Consider the following 22,858-nt stretch of genomic DNA (forward strand, 5'->3'; position numbering starts at 1 on the left):
CGGGAGGCGGAGGTTGCGGTGAGCCATCATGCCACTGCACTCCAGCCTGGCGACAGAGTGAGATTGTCTCAAAAAAAAAAGGAAAAATAAAAGAGATGAGGACATTACAGGGAAATAAAATATATTTATGGATATATAAAGTGGTGGCTTGTCCCTGTAGTCCCAACTACTGGAGGCTGAAGCAGGAGGATCGCCTGAGCCTGGGAAGTTGAGGCTGCAGTGAGCTATGATGGCAACACTGCACTTCACCCTGGGCCACAGAGAGAGACACCTTCTCTTAAAAATATTTTTTGGCCAGGCCAGGCACAGTGGCTCACACCTGTAATCCCAGCACTTTGGGAGGCTGAGGCGGGCGGATCATCTGAGGTCAGGAGTTCGAGACCAGCCTGACCAACATGGTGAAACCCCATCTGTACTAAAAATATAAAAATTAGCCAGGTGTGGTGGCTCATGCCTGTAATGGCTCATACCTGTAATCCCAGCTACTTGGGAGGTGGGGGCATGAGAATTGCTTGAACCCGGGAGGCAGGGGTTGCAGTGAGCTGAGATCTCACCACTGCACTCCACCCTGGAAGAGAGAGTGAGACTCCGTCTAAAATAAAATAAAATAAAATAAAAGCACATTAGTTTTTTAAAATAAAAATGGGGAGAAACAGGAAACACACACACAATTGGCAATTTAAAAAATTGAAATGGCCATAAAAACCAAATTAAAGTATTTGTGAAATAATATTTTGCTCAATTCTATATTAGTAAATTTGGACCCTGTGAGAGATATAGTTTTGCTCTTGTCACCCAGGCTGGAGTGCAGTGGCGCAATCTCAGCTCACTGCAACCTCTGCCTCCCGCGTTCAAGCGATTCTCCTGCCTCAGCCTCCTGAGTCACTGGGATTACAGGTGCCCACCATCACTCCCAGCTAATTTTTTTTTTTTGAGACAGAGTCTCGTCCAGTCGCCCAGGCTAGAGTGCAGTGGCACAATATCGGCTCACTGCAACCTCCGCCTCCTGAGTTCAAGTGATTCTCCTGCCTCAGCCTCCCGAGTAGCTGGGATTACAGGCGTGCGCCACCACGCCCGGCTAATTTTTGTTTTTTTAGTAGAGACTGGGTTTCACCACATTGGCCAGGCTGGTCTTGATCTCTTAACCTCGTGATCCACCCACCTCGGCCTCCCAAAGTGCTGGGATTACAGGCATGAGCCACTGTGCCCAGCCACTCCCAGCTACTTTTTGTATTTTTAGTAGAGATCAGTTTCACCATGTTGGCAAGGCTGGTCTCAAACTCCTGACCTCAGGTGATCCATGCGTCTCGGACTCCCAAAGTGTTGGGATTACAGATCTGAGCCACCGTACCCAGCCCACATTGCCCCGGTTCTAATTGAGATTCAGACTTTATTTAAGCAAACCAATTCCACGATCAACAGACCTAAAATTAAAATTCTGCTTTAAGGTAGTTTTGTTTTTGTTCTCAGAAAATTTTGCTGTTCACAGATTTATGATTTTCACTTTTCTCTGAGGTTAAGTGTGTTATTTATTAAATGACTCACTAGAATTTATACTCCTTTTTTTTTTTTTGAGACGGAGTCTTGCTCTGTCACCCAGGCTGGAGTGCAGTGGCACGATCTCAGTTCACTGCAACCTCTGCCTCCTGGGTTGAAGCAATTCTCCTGCCTCTGCCTCCCGAGTAGCTGGGATTACAGGCACCCACCATCATGCCTGGCTAATTTTTTGGATTTTTATAGAGACGAGGCTTCACCATGTTGGCCAGGCTGGTGTCGAACTCATGACCTCAGGTGATCCGCCCACCTTGGCCTCCCAAAGTGCTGGGATTACAGGCATGAGCCACTGAGCATGGCCGTGGCCTTTTCTTTCATTCAAATTTTGGTCAGGAAAGAAAACAGTTTCTCTCTCTAAAAAAAATATTCCATGGCTTAAGTAAAACTTATAAATTAAAAAAAAAAGCTGGCTAAACTCTTAAGTTCAGTTCATTTGACACATCTAAAGTCCCATTTTAAATGACCAAAGCCAGCAAAAAAAACTTTCTATAAAGACGGAGATAAGTCTTAAAGATAAGACACTCTTTCTCCCAGCCAAAAGATAACTTAGTGACTTAGGTTTTGTGAAACTATTTAAGCTCATCGTTCATGACCTACGTTGGACCCATAAGCCTCCCCTCAACAAAAAACATACAAAAATCTCCTAGTGCCCTAAGTGCCCAAAATTCCTGGGTTTCACCAAGACATCTAAAAAAGTGACTCATGGGTGACTCTTCAATAAGTAATCCTTACTAAGCAGCATACCAGATCCAACAACTCTTTCTCTTTCGATCTTTGATCATTAAAACAAAAACCCCAAATTATGGACAATCATCCATCTAAAACTGAGTCCCCTTCAAAAGAAATACACCTTTAGCCGGGCGCAGTGGCTCATGCCTGTAATCCCAGAACTTTGGGAGGCCGAGGCAGGTGGGTCACGAGGTCAGGAGATCGAGACCATCCTGGCTAACACGGTGAAACCCCATCTCTACTAAAAATACAAAAAATTAGCCGGGTGCGGTGGCGGGCGCCTGTAGTCCCAGCTACTCGGGAGGCTGAGGCAGGAGAATGGCGTGAACCCGGGAGGCGGTGCTTGCAGTGAGCCAAGATCGTGCCACTGCACTCTGGCCTGGGAGAAAGAGCAAGACTCGTCTCAAAAAAAAAAAAAAAAAAGAAATACACCTTTAATGGCTGGATGCAGTGCCTCACGCCGGTAATCTCAGCACTTTGGGAGGCTGAGCTGGGCGGACCACGAGGTCAGGAGTTCGAGACCAGCCTGACCAACATGGTGAAACCCTGTCTCTACTAAAAATACAAAAATTAGCCAGGCATGGTGGCCAGCGCCTGTAATCCCAGCTACTTGGGAGTCTGAGGCAGGAGAATCGCTTGAAACAGGTGGAGGTTGCAGTGAGCCGAAATTGTGCCACTGCATTCCAGTCTGGGCAAAAGAGCGAAACTCTGTCTCAAAAAAAAAAAAAAAAATACACCTTTAAGTAACTCCAGCTAAATTCATATGTAGTACTTATGACCCGACCTCCTGTCAATATCTTTTAAAATGGTCTTATTTAACCCCTAAAGACCCCAAACTACAAAGCCCAAAATGAAATGACATTAAAAATACCTTAATTAGTTTATTTATGTGCATAATTTTTAAAAACTGAGTCTAAAATTTTAAAAAAATTGAAAGTTACTTTCAATAATACTAAAAAGCATCCAAAAGAGACTCTGAAGATTTCTTTCCCTACAGAAAAAATTAAACTCTTTAGAACTATTGATATATTAAAAAAGGAAACTGCCAAAACTTCTCACCCTTCTGCTTCTGCATCTCTTTATCCCTCCGTCTCTAAACTGCCTTGCCAAGACTTGAGTTTTTTCCTCCTCCCCATCCAATCACTTATCTTTTGTAAATTAATATGTATTAGTGTGAAGTCCTACTTAAGGAAAAAGAGACAGGGTAGTGGGAGCAGGGGAAAGCAAAATAAGAAATAAGAGAAAGCAGATAAGGTGTAAGTCTGCCTTTCTTAATGGTCCAGGACTCAGAGCTGTCATAACTCACAATCTTCCTGTGCCCAGCTATCACCAGATCCTCGGCTGATACAAAAAATGCAAGTCAGCTTCCTGCAACCTTGGTGTTGTCAGAACTGAAAGTAGCACTCTGCAGCCCAAGAACCACCTATTACATCTCCAGGAAGCCTTCGTTTCCTTGCAGTCAGTTCCTCTATTGCTGGCTGCCTGTTACCTTCTTGAAAGTATTTTCCTACTTTCTCTAATCTGCCTGTCTTGGTAAATTCTTTTTTTTTTTTTTTATTTTTTTTTTTTGAGACAGAGTCTTGCTCTGTCACCAGGCTGGAGTGCAGGGGCGCGATCTTGGCTCATTGCAATCTCCACCTCCCAGGTTCAAGCGATTCTCCTGCCTCAGCCTCCCCAGTAGCTGGGATTACAGGCACATGCCACCATGCCCAGCTAATTTTTGTATTTTTAGTAGACATGGGAATTTGCCATGTTGGACAGGCTGGTCTCAAACTCCTGGCCTCAGGTGATCCGCCCTCCTTGGCATCCCAAAGTGCTGGGATTACAGGTGTGAGCCACTGCGCCCGGCCAACTCTGCTTCTTTTAATGTGCAAACACTGTCCCTGATCATCTAGGAACAGAATGGTTATCTTGTGTTGACTCTATTGTGTCTCACACACCCAAATGTTCTCATTGTTCTTCACTGGTCTGTATCCTGTCGTTCATTATTTTTACAGGTGTCTATTTCTCTCATGCACTTTTCCAGGACCTCCTTTCTTTGCCGTCCATGTGAATCTAACCGTAGATTCTCTTCCCGTCCATGTAAATCTAACCGTAGATTCCTAACCGTAGATTCTCTTCCCCTCCATGTAAATCTAACCGTAGATTCCTAACCGTAGATTCTCTTCCCCTCCATGTAAATCTAACCGTAGATTCCTAACCGTGGATTCTCTTCCCTCAAAGTGGCTCTGCATTGTTTTAGGCCAGTTGCAGCTTTACACATAACAAAAGATTCATATAATTATGAATAAGAAGACCTGGGGTAGCAGGAGACCAGGGTTCCTGTCCAATATGGATAGATCTGGGAAGCCTGCATGATTAGGGACTATGCATTTAAACTTACATCAATGATGTAATATCATAATCCAGGTGGAAAGACGGCCTATGGAAGGTCATAAGTGGTGACTAAGTTTGCTTCAGTGAGAGAACTGGGCGTAGAATATGTGTTTGGAATTTGCTAAAAATACAATTTGTTAGGAATGTTATGAGGCTGTACCACTGCCTTATTAGCTCTAGGTTTCGATAGAAAGGGAAGATTAAATCGTGGCAGCGGCGGGCTGTCTGGAGTGGCTGCTGCCATCATGCCGGCTGCAGCAGTGAAGCACGCCTGGGGCTGCATGCTCCATGGAGCTGGGGACAAGTGAGAGCCTCGCCCCTTCCAAGTTGGGGTGGGAGTTCCCCAGGTGCCACTGCAGCTGCCCAAACCACCCAGGCATCCCTGTGCTCTCAGGGTGGGGAGCAGGCTGGAGCCCCACCCTCCTGGGCACAGCAGCAGCTGTCCAAACTGTGGCTGCAGATCTGAGCCTCTGGCTCTATGGAACAGGCAGGAATCCCACCCCGCCCCTCCTTCCCATGCAGCTGCAAACCATGACTGCAGACACAGGCATCTCTGCACTCTGGGGGAACGAGGAAGACCCCCCTGCCCTCGCAGGCTGGGAAATGCCTGCTCCCACTGCCCGGCTTTTCTCTGCTGTCGGCGCCTGCTCCAATCTCAGAGCAAAGCTGAGGCCAAGCCTGGGCACTGTCACAGCCTGGCTGGGTGTGCACACGCTCAAGGCAGTGCTGACACGCCAGTCCCTTGCTGCCTCAGTCCCCTCTGGACATTGGGCACTGATGAGTACAGGAGGGAAGCTGATGGGGGTCTGAGGGCAGCTTGGCGCTGCCCTGTGGGCACCCCTTGGTACCTACAGCCTGGGCACCATGAACAACAGCAGGAGGCAGACAGGCTCCTGGGTGGAAGGGGCATGTCCCTGGTGAGGCCCCACCTTGAGGCCAGGAAGGGCTTGAAGGCTGGGGGTCGGGCTCCCAGTCCCGCAGACCAGAGTGGGAACTTGTGGTGCCTTTTCCAGGCCCACCCACAGCTACCCATGGACCCCCTGGAAGTCTCTCCCTCCTCTGTGAGGCCCATGAAAGCCCCAGGCTCAGCCAGAGCTGAGCAGATGTCAGGATAACCAGCTGCAGAGAAGAGCTACCCAGTCCAGGGCCTCCTGTCTGCTGAGAGCTGCAGAGATGATGGGATGACCTGCTTGTAGAGAGGAGCTTCCCGCTCCAGGGTGTTCTCTCTGCTGTCTCTGCTAGGAGCTGAACACTTGTCAGGACACCCTGGCTGCAGAAAGGAGCTACCCCCCGTGGGTCTCCTCTGAGCTGTTCTATTGCTCAGTAAAGCTCCTCTTCACCTTGCTCACCCTTCACTTGTCCGTGTACCTCGTTTTTCCTGGTTGCAGGACAAGAACTCAGGATCTGTTGAATGGTGGGGCTATAAGAGCTGTAACACAAACGGCTGAAACATGCCTCTTGCTCGCCATGTTGCGAGTGAAGAGGAGAGAAGAGCTGCGGCCCTTCAGGGATCCCAGACTTGGGAGCTCCCTGAGCCAGGGCTGTGACTCCCTCTTAGGGGCCCTGTGGTCCTTGGCATCACCAAGCTTCTGAGTGCCACTGCGTTCCCCAGTGCCAGCTGTTGAAGCTGCTTGTGGTGTGTCTGGTCCAGCCACAGCTTTGCCGAGAGCTGGTGCCTATTCCAGCACCTGGAGCTGCCCACCCCACTGCAGCAGCCGGCATGTCTACTGTGTAGGGCCAGACCCCATGCTCGGTCACACACTCCTCATCACGCCATGCCTGACTCACCCTTTGCAGGCATAGGGTCCAGACAGGTGGCGCGAGCCAAGCACAGGATCCAGGCAGGTGGCGCGAGCCAAGCACAGGATCCAGGCAGGTGGCGCGAGCCAAGCACAGGATCCAGGCAGGTGGCGCGAGCCAAGCACAGGATCCAGGCAGGTGGCGCGAGCCAAGCACAGGATCCAGGCAGGTGGCGCGAGCCAAGCACAGGATCCAGGCAGGTGGCGCGAGCCAAGCACAGGATCCAGGCAGGTGGCGCGAGCCAAGCACAGGATCCAGGCAGGTGGCGCGAGCCAAGCACAACATGCCAGGCTGAGTGGACAGAATGAGTCTAGAGGGCCTGAGCAAAACTCGGGCAAAGGCGCCATAGGCCACAGAGGTTTCTGGCTGGAAAAGCAACACCCCAAGGATCCTGAGACAATTGGGGATAAATGGAATAAAGAAAAGAACTCAGGATTTGGATCCCTAATGATCCAGACTTTATACCATAAGTCCTTCAGTTGCTACCTATGTCCTTGGGTGAATAGCAAATTTTCTATGCTTGTTTCTTCACAATGAGCATGTGTCAGTCCATTCTTGCATTGCTATAAAGAAATACCTGAGACTGGGTAATTTATAAGAAAATAGGTTTATTTGGCTTACAGCTCTGCAGGCTGTACAGGAAACAGTCCTGGCATCTGCTTCTGGGGAAGCCTTTGGAAGCTTCCAGTCATTGTGGAACATGGAGTGGAGCAGGCATCTCATGCGGCAGAAATGGCAGAAAAATGGGGGAGGCACCACACTTTTAAACAACCAGATCTACCTGGGATTACAGGTGCCCGCCACCATGCCCAGCTAATTTTTGTATTTTTAGTAGAGACAGGGTTTTGCCGTGTTGGCCAGGCTGGTCTCTATCTCCTGACCTCAGGTGATCCGCCTGCCTTGGCCTCCCAAAGTGCTGGGATTACAGGCCTGAGCCTCCGCACCCAGCCCATCATTTCTTATTCTTAAAACAATTCTATGAGGATCTTTTTATTATGCTCTGATATAGTTTGAATATATGAAACTAGATATAGTTTGAATGTATGCTCCCACCCAAATCTCATGTTGAAATGTAATCCCCAGTGTTGGAGGTAGAGCCTGGTGAGAGGTGTTTGGGTCATGAGGACAGATCTCTCGTGGTTCGGTGTAATCCAATAATGAGTGAATTCTCACAAGATATGGTTGTTTATTTTTATTTTATTTTTTTGAGACAGTCTCGCTGTGTCGCGCAGGCTGGAGTGCAGTGGCATGATCTTGGCTCACTGCAAGCTCTGCCTCCCGGGTTCATGCCATTCTCCTGCCTCAGCCTCCCGAGTAGCTGAGACCACAGGCCCCCGCTACCACGCCCGGCTAATTTTTTGTATTTTTAGTAGAGATGGGGTTTCACCGTGTTAGCCAGGATGGTCTCGACCTGTTGGCCTCATCATCCACCTGCCTCGGCCTCCCAAAGTGCTGGGATTACAGGCGTGAGGCACCGCGCCCAGCCCAAAGAGTTTTTAAAAAATAGCTGAAAGATAATGAAACATGTCTGGAATCAGATAACTTTGAGGAAGGATGTACAGTGTGTGACCAACACATAGTTTTCCACTGAAACGCGTTTTTTTTTTTTAGTAGTAATTTCCAGTCTAGTTGTCTGTCAAAGATTTAAACCATAATCTTTTCCCCCCAGAGGTTGATACTTTTCTTATTGATTTTTTCTTAAATAAAATCAATTATTGTCCATTATAAAAATGTTAAATCCACAGTAGGGTAAAAATAGAATGTCCAGGAACCACTTTGCACTGCCCTCATTTAGTTCTACTCCACAAAATTAGCGATTGTTAATATTTTCTTGTTTATCCTTTCAGAACTCCATTTATTTGTGAGAATGGTGTCGTATAAAACGTCTTAGCCAGGTATGGGTGGCTCATGCTTGTAATCACAACACTTCTGGAGAGCAAGATAGGAAAATCGCTTGAGGGCAGGAGTTCAAGACCAGCCTTGGCAACTCAGCAAGACCCCCATCTCTTATGTTTTTATTATGCTTTCCCTTGAACATTTCTTTATAATATTTCTTCCCCTTTTTACAAAACCATTGACGTATCTGTTTATGTGTCATGCCAAATTCAAATGAGAGTAATAGACTCTTGTATTGTGGGGCATCTGTTTAATCTAAACTTTTTCCAAAGAGTGTCCATGAGGGATTTGCTGACTAGTCTTTTTTTGGGATATCGTTTTTCATTTTCTTTTTTCCTTTCTTTTTCCTGTTCATCTTCCAGCTCCTTTAACATTTCCTCTTGTTTTTCTCCTTCTCTCTTTCTGCCTGCTTCTCCTCCTCTCCATTTCTGCTTTCCCTTTTATTCATCTTCACTGTAATTTCCATTTGATTGTTCTGAATTTTGATCCCAAGGCATAGCCAGTGGTTTCTGTATAACAGGATCCCAACTCTTCAATTCTGTGAAGTTATCACTACCTTCCAGCCTTTGCTGACTTACATCCATGATTGTTTGCCTCTGAGTCTTCTCTTTTAGAGGCTCTGTTTGATTTTTAGAAATAAAAAAAATTCTCAGCACCGCATGTTTTACCTCAGAAAAGTCTTGAAGTATCAGGAGCTCTCTCCACCTTGAAAACGTTTCTTCTCCCACTTCCTGGATGCCATCCTTTCCCAGATTTCCTTCAAAGTCAATGGCTGCTCTTTCAAAGCTTTCTTTCTTGCTCCTCTTTCCCCTAGCGCTCTCTCTAAACCATAATCTTGAGAATCTACTTTATTCATCCCTATAAACCTGGTAAATAGCAACATCACAGCTATAAAACCTAACAAATTGTAAGTAATATGGAAATAATAAATGACTTTACTGAATGAAGAATGTCTATACAGAAACAAGACCAAAGAGATCAAAGAATTTAGAGGAAACTTAACTAAGTAAAACAGGGCAGTGGAAGACAAAGAGAAGACCCAATTCAAAAGGCAGGAGGGTGAATAATAAGCCAATTATGAAAAGCTATAAGAGAAGATGTCAACCTCTGAAAAAGTGGAGGTTCTAAAATTTGCCTCAAAGTCAAATGTGTCTTTCAGGAGAATGTTGTTGGTAGAATACGTGGAGAATGTTGTTGGTAGGACACAGGGAGCAAAAGCTAGATTCTCGGAATAAAATGGGAGTAGAAGTTGAAGGAATGGGTAAAGACTCCAAATTTCAATAAAGAAGAGGTCAGGAGGAGGCATATGCATATTCAATAACAGAAACATCTGATGTACTTTAATTGGAAGAGTAAATAATGTCAAGTTAATTTGTCTATTCAATATAATTCTGCTCAAGGCCAGGCATGATGGCTCATGCCTGTAATCCCAGCACTTTGGGAGGTGAAGGTGGGAGGATTGCTTGAACTGAGGACTTCAAGACCAGCCTGGGTAACATAGCCAGACTCTGCCTCTACAAAAAAAATTTAAAAATTAACCAGGCCTGGTGGGGCATTGCCTGTCGTCCCAGCTGCTCAGAAGGCTGAGGTGGGAGGACTGCTTGAGTCCAAGAGTTTAAGGCTGCAGGGAGCTATGATCACACCACTGCACTCCAGCCTTGGTGAGAGAGTGGGACCCTGTCTTTAAAAAACCTACTGAAAATTTCATAGAGTTTTTCTAATTTCATGAAACGAAAGTTCAAATGGAAGAAGAAACAGTGAAAAATATCACAGAAACTAGAAAGAATTCATACTCACAAATTCAAAACCTGAAGCATGTCAACAAGAAACACTATGGGTGATAGCACAGTAAATGAAGAAACAGGATAGCCAACCTGGAGAGGAAACTAGATGGGAGAATAAATAAAGACACTTTACAAACCAAACATCTTTTGAACATCTAGGGTGATAAGCTAGGACAGGTTTTGGAGCAGTCAGGAAGATGATAAGAAGCCACAAAAAGGGGAATCCAACAATGCCCCACAAAGCTTGCAGCTAATGGCTGAAAATGTCCCAAGTCTGGGGAAGCATATGAACATTTATGTGCATGAAGCTCAAAAGTCTCTAATCAGGTAAGAAAATATCACCAAGACATATTATAATCAAACCATCAAAAACCAAAGACAGGCCAGGCATCGTGGCTCATGCTTGTATTCTCGGCACTTTGGGAGGCTGAGGCAGAAGGATCACTTGAGCCCAGGAGTTGGAAGCCAGCCTGAGGAACATAGTGAGACCATGTCTCCACACACAAAAATTAGCCAGAGGCGATGGCATGTGCTTGTAGTGCCAGCTAATTGGGAGGCTGAGGTGATAGGATCACTTCATCTCAGGATGTTGAGGCTGCTGTGATTCAGGATCTTGCCACTGCACTTCCATCTGGGTGACAGAGCAGTCCCTGCTTAAAAAAAAATTAAAGGCAAAGACTATCTTGAAAGTAGCAAGAGAAAATCACTAAGGATTATCAGTGGATTTCTCAGCAGAAATTTTGCAGGCTAGGAGAGAGTGGGATGATATTTTCCAAGGGCTGAAAGAAACAAACACTGCTAATCAAGAATACTTTATCCCTAAAGCTGTCTTTCAGAAATGAAAGAGAAAGATTTTCCCAAACAAAAGCTGAGGGAGTACACATCGCCACTAGTCCTGCTTTACTAGAAATGCTAAAGGGTGTTCTTTAAGCTGAAGTGAAGTTGTGAATTAGTAACATGAAAACATATGAAAGTATAAAACTAGTTAAAAGCATACAGTCATATTCAGAATACTCTAATGCTATAATGATGTGTAAATCACTTATATTTCTAGTATAAAGATTAAAAGACAAATTTTTTTTTTTTTTTGAGAGGGAGTTTTGCTCTTGTTGCCCAGGCTGGAGTGCAGTGGCACGATCTCAGCTCACTGCAACCTTTGTCTCCCGGGTTCAAGCAATTCTCCTGCCTCAGCCTCCCGAGTAGCTGGTATTACAGGTGCCCACCACCACGCCCAGCTAATTTTTTGTATTTTTAGTAGAGATGGTGTTTCCCTATGTTGGCCAGGCTGGTCTCAAACTCCTGACCTCAGGCGATCTACACACCTCAGCCTCCCAAAGTGCTGGGATTACAGGTGTGAGCCATCGCGCCCGGCCAACAAAACTACTAAAAATAACTATAGCTACAGCCATTTGTTAGTAGATACACAATGTAAAAAGATGTAAATTATAATATCATAAACAAAATAGAGGAGTAAAGATATAGTTTTTATATGCAAAGTTGTTATAAGCTTAAAATAGACTATTATTAACTATGTTATATGTGAGCCTCATTGGAACTACAAAACAAAAACCTATGGTAGATACATGAAAAATGAAGAGAAATGAACCAAAGCTTATCACCTAGAGAAAATGATCAAATCACAAAGGAAAACAGCAAGGGAGGAGGAAAGGACAAAGGGATCTATGAAACAGTCAGAAAAGCGATTAACATAATGACCATAGTAAGTCCTTACCCATCAATAATTACCTTGAATATAAATGAATTAAATTGTCTAGTCAAAAGACAGACAGTAGCTAAGTGGATTGGAAAAAACCCCAAACAAGGCCCAACCATATGCTACCTATAAGAGACATACTTCAGTTTTAAGGATACACATAGGCTGAAAGTGAAGGAATAGAATAAAATATTCTGTGCAAATAGAAACCACGAATATGTGGAAATTAAACAACATACTCCTGAACAACCAATGGGTCAACCAATGGGAAGAAATCAAAAGGGAAATTTAGAATTATCTTAAGACTTAAAAAAATGGAAACACAGCATATGAAAACTTATGGAATGCAGCAAAAGCAGTTCTAAGAGGGAACATTATACTGCTAAATGCCTATGCTGAAAAAGATTATAAACAAGCTAGCATTACACCTCCAGAAACTAGGAAAAGAACAAATTAAACCCAATGTTAGTAGAAGTAAGGACATAGCAAACATCAGAGCAGAAATAAATGAAATAGAACTGTAAAAATAATAGAAAGATCAACAAAACTAAGTTGGTTTTTGAAAAGATAAATAAAATTGACAATCCTTTAGCTAGACTAAGAAAAAAGGAGAAATGACTCAAAATCAGAAATGAAAGAGGAGACATTATAACTGATACCACAGACATACAAAGGATCATGAGAGAATACTACAAGAAAAGGTACAGCAAAAAAATGTAAATAACCCAGAAAAAATGAATAAATTCCTGGAAACATACAACTTAACAAGACTGAATCATGTAGAATAGAAAATTTGGCTGGGCATGGTGGCTCACAGCTGTAATCTCCACTTTGGGAGGCAAAGGCGGGTGGATTGCTTGAGTCCAGGAGTTGGAGACCAGTCTGGGCAACATGGTGAAACCCCGTCTCTACAAAAAATACCAAAATTAGCCGGACATGTGTGGGCGGCAAGCCGCCCAGGTGCCGAGGCAAGAGACCAAGGGCTCGAGCTGTTCCAGTATAATAAAATACATAAAGTAAGAATAGTTATACTAGATATAGATCATAGATATGATTATATATGAATATTATTAATCGTTAGTTTGTAGCAATTACTCTTCATTCCAATATTATAATAATCCTTGCTCTACAATTATACCTAGGAAAAACCAGGCCATACAGAGATAGGAGCTGAGGGGACACAGTGAGAAGTGACCAGAAGACAAGTGCGAGCCTTCTGTTATGCCCGGACAGGGCCGCCAGAGGGCTCCTGGGTCTAGCGGTAACGCCAGCGCCTGGGAAGACGCCTGTTGCCAGGCGGATCTTGGTCTAGCGGTAGCGTCAGTGCCTAGAAAAGGCACTGGTTACTTAGCAGACCGGGAAAGGGAGTCTCCCTTTCCCCCGGGGAGGTAGAGAAGACCCTGCTCCACCACCTGTTGTGGAGGTCCTGACATCAGTCAAGCCCGCCCGCAGTCATCTGGAGGCCTGACCGTCTCCCTGTGATGCTGTGCTTCAGCGGTCACACTCCTGGTCCACTTTCATGTTCCACCCTGTACACCTGGCTCTGCCTTCTAGATAGCAGTAGCAGAATTAGTGAAAGTACTAAAAGTCTTTGAAATGCAGAAGTAATGGCGTAAGCTGTCTCTTCTCTCTCTCCGCCTCGGCTGCCAAACAGGGAAGGGTCCCCTGTCCAGTGGACACGTGACTCGCGTGACCTTACCTATCATTGGAGATGGCTCACACTCCTTACCCTGCCCCCTTGTCTTGTATCCAATAAATAACAGCACAGCCAGGCATTCGGGGCCACAACCGGTCTCCGCGTCTTGGTGGTAGTGGCCCCCGGGGCCCAGCTGTCTTTTCTTCTATCTCTTTGTCTTGTGTCTTTATTTCTATGATCTCAGGTCTCCGCACACGGGGAGAAAATCCCACAGACCCTGTAGGGCTAGACCCTACAGGCATGGTGGCACATGCCTATAGCCTCAGCTACTTGGGAGGCTGACTTGGGAGAACCCAGGAGTTTGAGGCTGTGGTGAGCCATGTTTGTGCTACTGCACTCCAGCCTGGGTGACAGAGTGAGACACTGTCTCAAAAGAAAAAAAAAAATTTGAGTAGACCATAAAATAATCATTAGACCAAACGATAGCATTATTGTAACTCTGGTTTATAACTCCACATTTTCTTTTTTTTTTAAACATAATTTAAGACATTAATGCATTTAAAAGAAGGACTAATGTATGTTTTGGGGCATGCAATGTATAAGCATGTAATTTTGTGACATCAGCAAACCAAAGGGGTGGGAGCAGAGCTTTAAAGGAGCAGAGTTCTCACATGTTATTGAAGTTAAACTGGTAAAAATTCAAATTAGAGCGTTATCGTTTCCGATGTTAAATGTACTTCTCATGGCAACCACAAAAAAATAGCTATAGAACAGACACAAAAGAACATCAGAAAGGAATTTAAACATTCCACTATAAAAAATCAACTAGGCCGGGCGCAGTGGCTCACGCCTGTAATCCCAGCACTTTGGGAGGCCAAGGTGGGTGGATCACCTGAGGTCAGGAGTTTGAGACCAGCCTGGCTAACATGGTGAAACCCCATTTCTACTAACAATACAAAAAATTAGCTGGGCATGGTGGCGGGTGCCTGTAATCCCAGCTACTTGGGAGGCTGAGGCAGGAGAGTTCTTTGAACCCGGGAGGCAGAGGTTGCAGTGAGTCGAGATCATGCCATTGCATTCCAGCTTGAGCGACAAGAGCAAAACTCCCTCTCAAAAAAAATAGATAAATAAACACAAAAGAAGACAGCAATGCAGGAAATTAGAGATAAAAATGCTTATAAGCCACTTCAAAAACAAAGCAAAATGAGAGAAATAATATCTTCTGGCCAGGCGCGGTGGCTCACGCCTGTAATCCCAGCATTTTGGGAGGCTGAGACAGGTGGATCACCTGAGGTCAGGAGTTCAAGACCAGCCTGACTAATGTGGTGAAACCCCCATCTCTATTAAAAATGCAAACATTAGCTGGGCGTGGTGGCACGCACCTGTAGTCCCAGCTACTCGGGAGGCTGAGGCAGTAGAATCACTTGAACCCGGGAGGCGGAGGTTGCAGTGAGCTGAGATCGCGCCACTGCACTCCAGCCTGGGTGACAGAGCGAGACTCCGTCTCAAAAAAAAAAAAAGCTTCCTCATTAGTAGTTAATTTACATGTAAATGATAAACTTTTCAATCAAAAGACTTACATTTGAAGATTGAATAAAAATACATAATTCAACTATATGCTGTTATAAGAGACTCACTTTACATCCAAAAACACAAATAGTAGAAAGTGAAAGGATTGAAAAAGATATTCCATGTAAATGTCCCAAAGAAAGCAGTGATGGTTGCATCAGACAAAATAGCCTTTAAACCAAAACAGATGACAAGACAAAGAATAATCTTGTAGATTAATAAAATATTCAATATAGGGCATTATAAATACTTATATATCTAATAGCAGACCATAAAAATATATAAAGCAAAAACTGACAGAATTCATGACAGCAATATTCTAGAGTAATAATTGAAGGCTTCAATACCTCACTCTGTTTATGACTTAAGATATTTGCATCACTGTTGACAAGTGAAATCAATTTTTGTTTTCATTTTCTGTGATTCTTTTTTAGGTTTACATATTATTGTTATAATTGCTCCAGAAATTCGGAAGTTTTTTTGTTTGTTTGTTCTTTTTTGAAACGGAGTCTCGTTCTGTTGCCAGGCTGGAGTGCAGTGGTGCGATCTCGGCTCACTGCAACCTCCGATTCCTGGGTTCAAGTGATTCTCCTGCCTCAGCCTCCTGAGTAGCTGGGACTACAGGTGCCCACCACCACGCCCAGCTAATTTTTGTATTTTTAGTAGAGACGGGGTTTCACCATGTTGGCCAGGATGGTCTTGATCTCCTGACGTTGTGATCCGTCTGCCTCAGCCTCCGAAAGTGCTGGGATTACAGGCGTGAGCCATCGCGCCCGGCGGGAAGTATTATTTATTCTGGTGTAATTTATGAGCATTGGGATTATCTTTGAAGTTTGGCAGCATTTTCCTATGAAACCATCCAAATCTGTTACTTTTTTGTGGGGTGGTTCTTCACAAGTTTATTTGATGAAAAGTAGGCTGTTGAGTCTTCTGAGGTAAATCTTGGAAAATTCAATTTTCCTAAGAATTTCATGTAGGTCTTCAAAATGTTTTTGCCTAGAGTTGGGCAAAAACGTCTTTTATGATTTTAAAAAACATCTATCTTTTGTTTCAGTAGTTATTTCTTTTTTTTTTTTTTTTTTTTTTTGAGACGGAGTCTCGCTCTGTCGCCCAGGCTGGAGTGCAGTGGCACAATCTCGGCTCACTGCAAGCTCCGCCTCCCGGGTTCACGCCATTCTCTTGCCTCAGCCTCTCCGAGTAGCTGGGACTACAGGCGCCCGCCACCACGCCCGGCTGTTTTTTTTTGTATTTTTAGTAGAGACGGGGTTTCACCGTGGTCTTGATCTCCTGACCTCATGATCCGCCCGCCTCGGCCTCCCAAAGTGCTGGGATTACAAGCGTGAGCCACCGCGCCCGGCCTCAGTAGTTATTTCTTCTTTGTATTTCTTATTTTGTATATTTGTACTTTTTCTCTTTTTGCTGGATTAGAATACCGAATTGTCTCGATCTCCTGGCCTCGTGATCCACCCGCCTCGGCCTCCCAAAGTGCTGGGATTACAGGCGTGAGCCACCGCACCCGGCCCGAATTGTCTATTTTGTTAATGTTCTTCAAAAACAAGTGTTTTTATTTATTAGTTCTACTGTTGTTCTGCGTTTGACCTCATTTATTTCTGCTTTTATCTCTCTCATTTCTAATAGTCAAACTCAGTGGCCTTAAAAAAGTTTTATTGAAATACAATTCACATTCCACAAAATGTATCGATCGTAAGTATTCAATTCAGTGATATTAGTAAATTCATAGAGTTTTACTACCATCGCCACAATGCAGCCTTAGAACATCTTCATTACCAAAGTTCTTTATGCCCATTTACATTTAACCCCTGTTCCTACTCCTATTCTTAGGCAACTACTGATGTGATTTTTCACTCTATAAATTCGCATTTTCTAGACATTTTATATCCACAAAATCATACATGTGATGACTTTTATGTCTGGCTTCTTGACATCAGCATCATGTTTTTGAGGTTTATTCACATCGCCATGTATCAGCACTTCCCCCCTCTTCTAATTGCTGAACGGTGTTCCATCGTATGGCTATACCATGTTTATCTATCCAGGCATCATTTGATGGGTATTTGAGTTGCTTTCACTTTTGTTTATCCAGTCAGCAGTTGATAGACATTTTGGGTTGTTTCCAGTTTCTGGCTATTATAAATAATATTGCTGGTCGGGTGTGGTGGCTCATGCCTGTAATCCCAGCACTTTGGGAGGCCGAGGCGGGCGGATCACGAGGTCAGAAGATCAAGACCATCTTGGCTAACATGGTGAAACCCCATCTCTAGGCCGGGCGTGGTGGCTCACGCTTGTAATCCCAGCACTTTGGGAGGCTGAGGCGGGCGGATCCCGAGGTCAGAAGATCAAGACCACGGTGAAACCCCGTCTCTACTAAAAATACAAAAAATTAGCCGGGCGTGGTGGCGGGCGCCTGTAGTCCCAGCTACTCAGGAGGCTGAGGCAGGAGAATGGCGTGAACCCGGGAGGCAGAGCTTGCAGTGAGCCGAGATCGCGCCACTGCACTCCAGCCTGGGCGACAGAGAGAGACTCCGTCTCAAAATAATAATAATAATAATAATAATAATAATAATAATAATATTGCTATAAACATTATCATAAATGACTTTATATAGACATAAGTTTTCATTTTTTCTTAGATACCTAGGAGTAGCATTGCAGAGTCATGTGGTAAGTTTATGGTTAACTTTTTAAGTAATGGCCAAACTGTTTTCCAAAGTGACTGCCATTTTACATCTCACTAGCAAAGCATGAAGGCTCGTTTCTCAACATACTTGCCTACACTAGGTATTGTCTGTTTTTCTTATTATAGCCATTCTATTGAGTTTTTACTGGTATCTCATTGCGGTTAACTTTGCTCTTCCCTAATGAATAATGATGTTGAGCATCTTTGTATGTGCTTATTAGCCATTTCTGCAGCTTCTTTGGTGAAATATATATATATTCAGATCTTTTGCTCATTTGCAAAATTGGGTTGCTTGTCTTATTATTGAGTCATAAGTGTTCTGAATACAAGTCTTTTATCAGATAAATGATTTGCAAATATTTTCTTTTAGACTGTGGCTTGTCTTCTCACTTTCTTCATACAGAAAAGTTTGAAACAGTAAAGTTTTTATATATTGACGAAGTTCAATTTATCAATGCTTTTATTTCATGGATCATGTTTTGTTGTTATATCTGGAATCTCTTTACCCAAACCAAATTTACAACAATTTTCTATTGTATTATAGTTTTAGCTCTTACTTTTAGATCTCTGACCCGTCTTCAGCTAATTTTCATGTATGATGTGTAAGGCGAGTCTTCTTCTCCTCCTTTGGCATGTAGGCATCCATTTACCCAGAATCATTTACTAAAGTCTACCTTTTCATCGTTGAATTATTCGGGTAACTGTGTCAAAAATTAATTGGCCATAAATGTTACAATGTATTTCTAGATCCTTAGGTATTTTCCATTGATCTATTTACTTATCCTCGTGGTAATATCACACTGTCTTGATCACTGTGGCTTTATAGCAAATTTAAAATCAAGTAGTGTAAGTCTTCCAACTTTATTCTTTTTCAAAATTGTTTTGCTATTCTATGTTCTTTGCATGTCATTATAAATTTTATGTTCAGCTTGCCAATTTTTACCAAAAAGTCTGGTGGGATTTTGACAGGAATTGCATTGAATTTATAGATCAATGTGAGGAGAATTGCCATATTGATAGTATTCAGCCTTTCAATCCATTAAGATGAAATGTCTTTGTTTATTTAAATATTTGTTAATATCTCTGAGTAATGTTTTGTAGTTGCCAATATATAAATTTGTACTTCCTTTTTTATTTTTTATTTTATTATTTTTTTGAGACAGAGTCACGCTTTGTCGCCAGGCTGCAGTGCAGTGGCGCAAACTTGGCTCACTGCAACCTCCGCCTCCTGGGTTCAAGCGATTCTCCTGCCTCAGCCTCCCAAGTAGCTGGAACTACAGGTGCCCGCCACCACGCCTGGCTAATTTTTGTATTTTTAGTAGAGACGGGGTTTCACTATGTTAGCCAGGATGGTCTCGATCTCCTGACCTCGTGGTCCAACCGCCTCAGCCTCCCAAAGTGCTGGGATTACAGGCGTGAGCCACCGCGCCCGGTCACATTTTTACTTCTTTTATTAAATTTATTACTATTTTATTCTTTTTGATGCTGTGAAAGAAATTGTTTACTTAACTTCATTTTAAGATTATTCACTGCTAGTATATAGAAGTATAGTGTTTATATATTGAACTTGTACCCTTTGACCATGCTAACATGATTTATTAGTTTCAGTAGTTTTATTATTACTATTGATTCCTAGAAATTTTCTATATGCAGGATCATATCATCTGTGAATAAAGGCAATTTTACTTTTTTTTCCAATCTGGCTGTTTCCTTTTCTTTCTTTTCTTTTGCTTGATTGCACCAGCTAGAACATCCAACATTGAACAGAACCAACTAGAACATCCAGTGCAACGTTGAACAGAATTAGCTAGAACATCCAGTACGCCATTGAACAGAACCAACTAGAACATCCAGTACAACATGGAACAGAACCGGCTAGAACATCCAGTACAACGTGGAACAGAACCGGCTAGAACATCCAGTACAACGTGGAACAGAACCGGCTAGAACATCCAGTGCAACGTGGAACAGAACCGGCTAGAACATCCAGTGCAACGTGGAACAGAACCAGCCAGAACATCCAGTGCAACGTTGAACAGAAATGTTGAAAGCAGACACCCTTGCTTGTTTCCTATTATAGGGGAAAAACACTCAGTCTTTTACTGTTCTGTAGGCTGTTAGCTAGGGTTGTTTTAAAATGCCCATTATCAAGTTGAGGAAATTCCCTTTTATTCCTAGATTGTTGAGAGTTTTTGCCATGAATAGATGTTGGTTTTGCTAAATGCCTTTTGCTGCATCTATTGAAATAGTCATATAGTTTTTGTTTTTTATTATACTGATTTTCAGTGTTGAACCAATCTTTCATTCTTGGTATATATTCCATTTGGTCATTTTATAAAATCCTTTTTGTACATTGCCAGATTCAGTTTACTAACATTTTTCTTAAACAGCTTTATTAAATTATAATTGGTATAGAATAAACTGCATGTATTTAAACAATTTGGTAAGTTTTCACATGAGTAAACACCTGCAAAACCAGTTAGAGGAGAAAAAAAGTTTTCTCAAGCCTGTTAAGAATTTTCGTGTCTGTGTCTATGGTACTACACACCATAGGAATATTGGTGTGTAGTTTTGTTTTGTTTTTCCCTTGTGATGTCTTTGTCTAGCTCTGGTATGAGAATAATACTGGCTTCATAGAATAAGTTGGGAAGTATTCCCTCTCATCTATTTTCTGAAAGAATTTCTAAAGAATTATCCTTTCTTCTTTAAGTATTTGATGGAACTCACTAGTGGAGCCATCCATTCCCAGATTTTCTCTGTGGGAAAATTTTTAATTAATTAATTTCTTTTTTTGAGACAGGGTCTCATTCTGTTGCCCAGACTGGAATGCAGTGGTGGGATCATGGCTCACTGCAGACTCAACCTCTCAGGATCAAGCATTTCTCCTGCCTCAGCCTCCCAAGTAGCTGGGATTACAGGTGTATGCCACCACACCTGGCTAATTTTTTTAATTTTTAATTATTATGAGTACATAGTAGGTGTGTACATTTATGGATTACATGAGATATTTTGATATAGAATGCATATTATAATGCAATGATTATTATGCAGTGCATAAAAATCACATCAGGGAAAATGGGGTATCCTCAAGCATTTATCCTTTGTGTTACAAGCAATCCAACTATACTTTTAGTTATTTTAAAATGTACAATTAAATTATTTTTGAGTATATCTTGTTGTGCTAGAAAATACTAGGTCTTATTCTAACTATTTTTTTCTGCCAAATGACCATTTCCATCCCCCACAGTGTCCCACTACCCTCCCAGCTGCTGGTAACCATCTTTCTACTCTCTATCACCATGAGTTCAATTGTTTTAATTTTTGGCTCTCACAAATAAGTGAGAATATGTGAAGTTTGTCTTCTCTGCCTCGCTTATTTCACTTAATATAATGATCTCCAGTTCCATCCATGTTGTTGCAAATGACAGGATCTCATTCTTTTTTATGGCTTCCTACTACTCCATTGTGTATATGTACCACATTTTCTTTATTCATTAACCTGTTGATTGACCCTTCGGTTACTTCCAAATCTTGGCTATTGTGAATAGTGCTGCAATAAACAAGGCAGTGCAGATAGCTCTTGGATATACTGATTTTCTTTCTTTTGGGTATATACCTAGGAGTGGGATAGCTGGATTGTATGGTAGCTCTATTTTTATTTTTTTGAGGAACCTCCTAACTGTTCTCCATAGTGGTTGTACTAATTTACATTCCCACCAAGAATGTACAAGAGTTCCCTTTTCCCCACATCCTCACCAGCATTTATTATTGCTTGTCTTTTGGATAAAAGCCATTTTAACTGGGGTGAGATAATATCTCATTGTAGTTTTGATTTGCATTTCTCTGATGATCAATTATATTGTGCACCTTTTCATATACCTGTTTGCCATTTGTATGTCTTCTTTTGAGAAATGTCTATTCAGATGTTTGGCACTTTTTTTTTTTTTTTTTTTTTGAGACAGGGTTTCACTCCTGTCATCCAGGCTGGAGTGCAATGGTGCAATCTCGGCTCACTGCAATCTCCACCTCACGGGCTCAAGCAATTCTGCTGCCTTAGCCACCCAAGTAGCTGAGACTACAGATGCATGCCACCGCACCCGGCTTACTTTTGATATGTTTTGTAGAGATGAGGTTTCGCCGTGTTGCCCAGGCTAGTCTCCAACTCCTGGGTTCATGCGATCCACCCACCTCAGCCCTCCAAAGTGCTGGGATTACAAACGTGAGCCATCGTGCCTGGCTATTTTGCACATTTTTAAATCTCAAAAGGCCAATCTACAATAGTGGTGTTATCTGTAGGAGTAACTGGGGAAGTTGCATGTCTTGTGACCAATCCATGTCTTAGCGGAATTCAGGCTCCTCTCCTCCCGCTAGCTTGGTGGTCTCTCATAGGTTTTACAAAGGCAGTTGGGTTTTGGAAAAGGGCTATCATTTAAACTATAACCTAAATGTCTTCCAAAGTTAGCTTGGCCTAAGCCCAGCAATAATGAAGGCATCTTGACAGCCAAAGGCGCGCGGGGTCGGGGGTTTGGTTAGATTAGACCTCCCCCACTGCTATAATTTTCTCACTGATACAATTTTTGCAAAGGCAGTTTCATTATTGGTGTGGTTCTATTTATTTGTCTTTAACATCTACTATAGTTTCTCCTTTATGAAGTTGGTTACTCTATTATTTGGTGCACTGATATTCAAAACTGTTATTTAACCCTATGAATTGCAGCGTTTAGCTTTACAAAGGGTCCTTTTTTGCTGTGCCTTCTGGTCTGAACCCTATCTTGTTTGATATCAAAACTTCAGCAGGCCTGCGTCTTTGCTGGGGTCGGACTCTGAGTCAGTTCTACAGGCCCTGGGAAACTGGGCGTCCAGGCTCCGAGGATGGTACTGAACCTGGCGCAGGCGGGGGTGGGTGAACCAGGTGCCGCTGGCGGAGCCCCCTCCCAACCTTCCTTTCCCGTCAGGCTGTGCCCCTCTCTACATCCGCTGCAGCTGGAAGCCAGGCCTGTAACGAGGGAGCCATCTCCGAGGATTGTGGGAGATGTAGTTTTTCCGGCGCCGTCGCGCCCTGGCGCATCGACGCAGGACGCACTTCCGCATGCGCCTCACTC

At 43.2% G+C, this 22,858-nt stretch overlaps 1 pseudogene; it reads right to left on the minus strand.

Moving 5' to 3' along the window:
- Positions 1-8,418: 8,418 nt before the first annotated feature.
- On the minus strand, positions 8,419-22,824 carry LOC100581353 (annotated as a pseudogene).
- Between the last annotated feature and the right edge of the window lie 34 nt (positions 22,825-22,858).

This window comes from Nomascus leucogenys, chromosome 10 (assembly GCF_006542625.1).
Source record: "Nomascus leucogenys isolate Asia chromosome 10, Asia_NLE_v1, whole genome shotgun sequence".
Lineage (NCBI taxonomy): Eukaryota > Metazoa > Chordata > Mammalia > Primates > Hylobatidae > Nomascus > Nomascus leucogenys.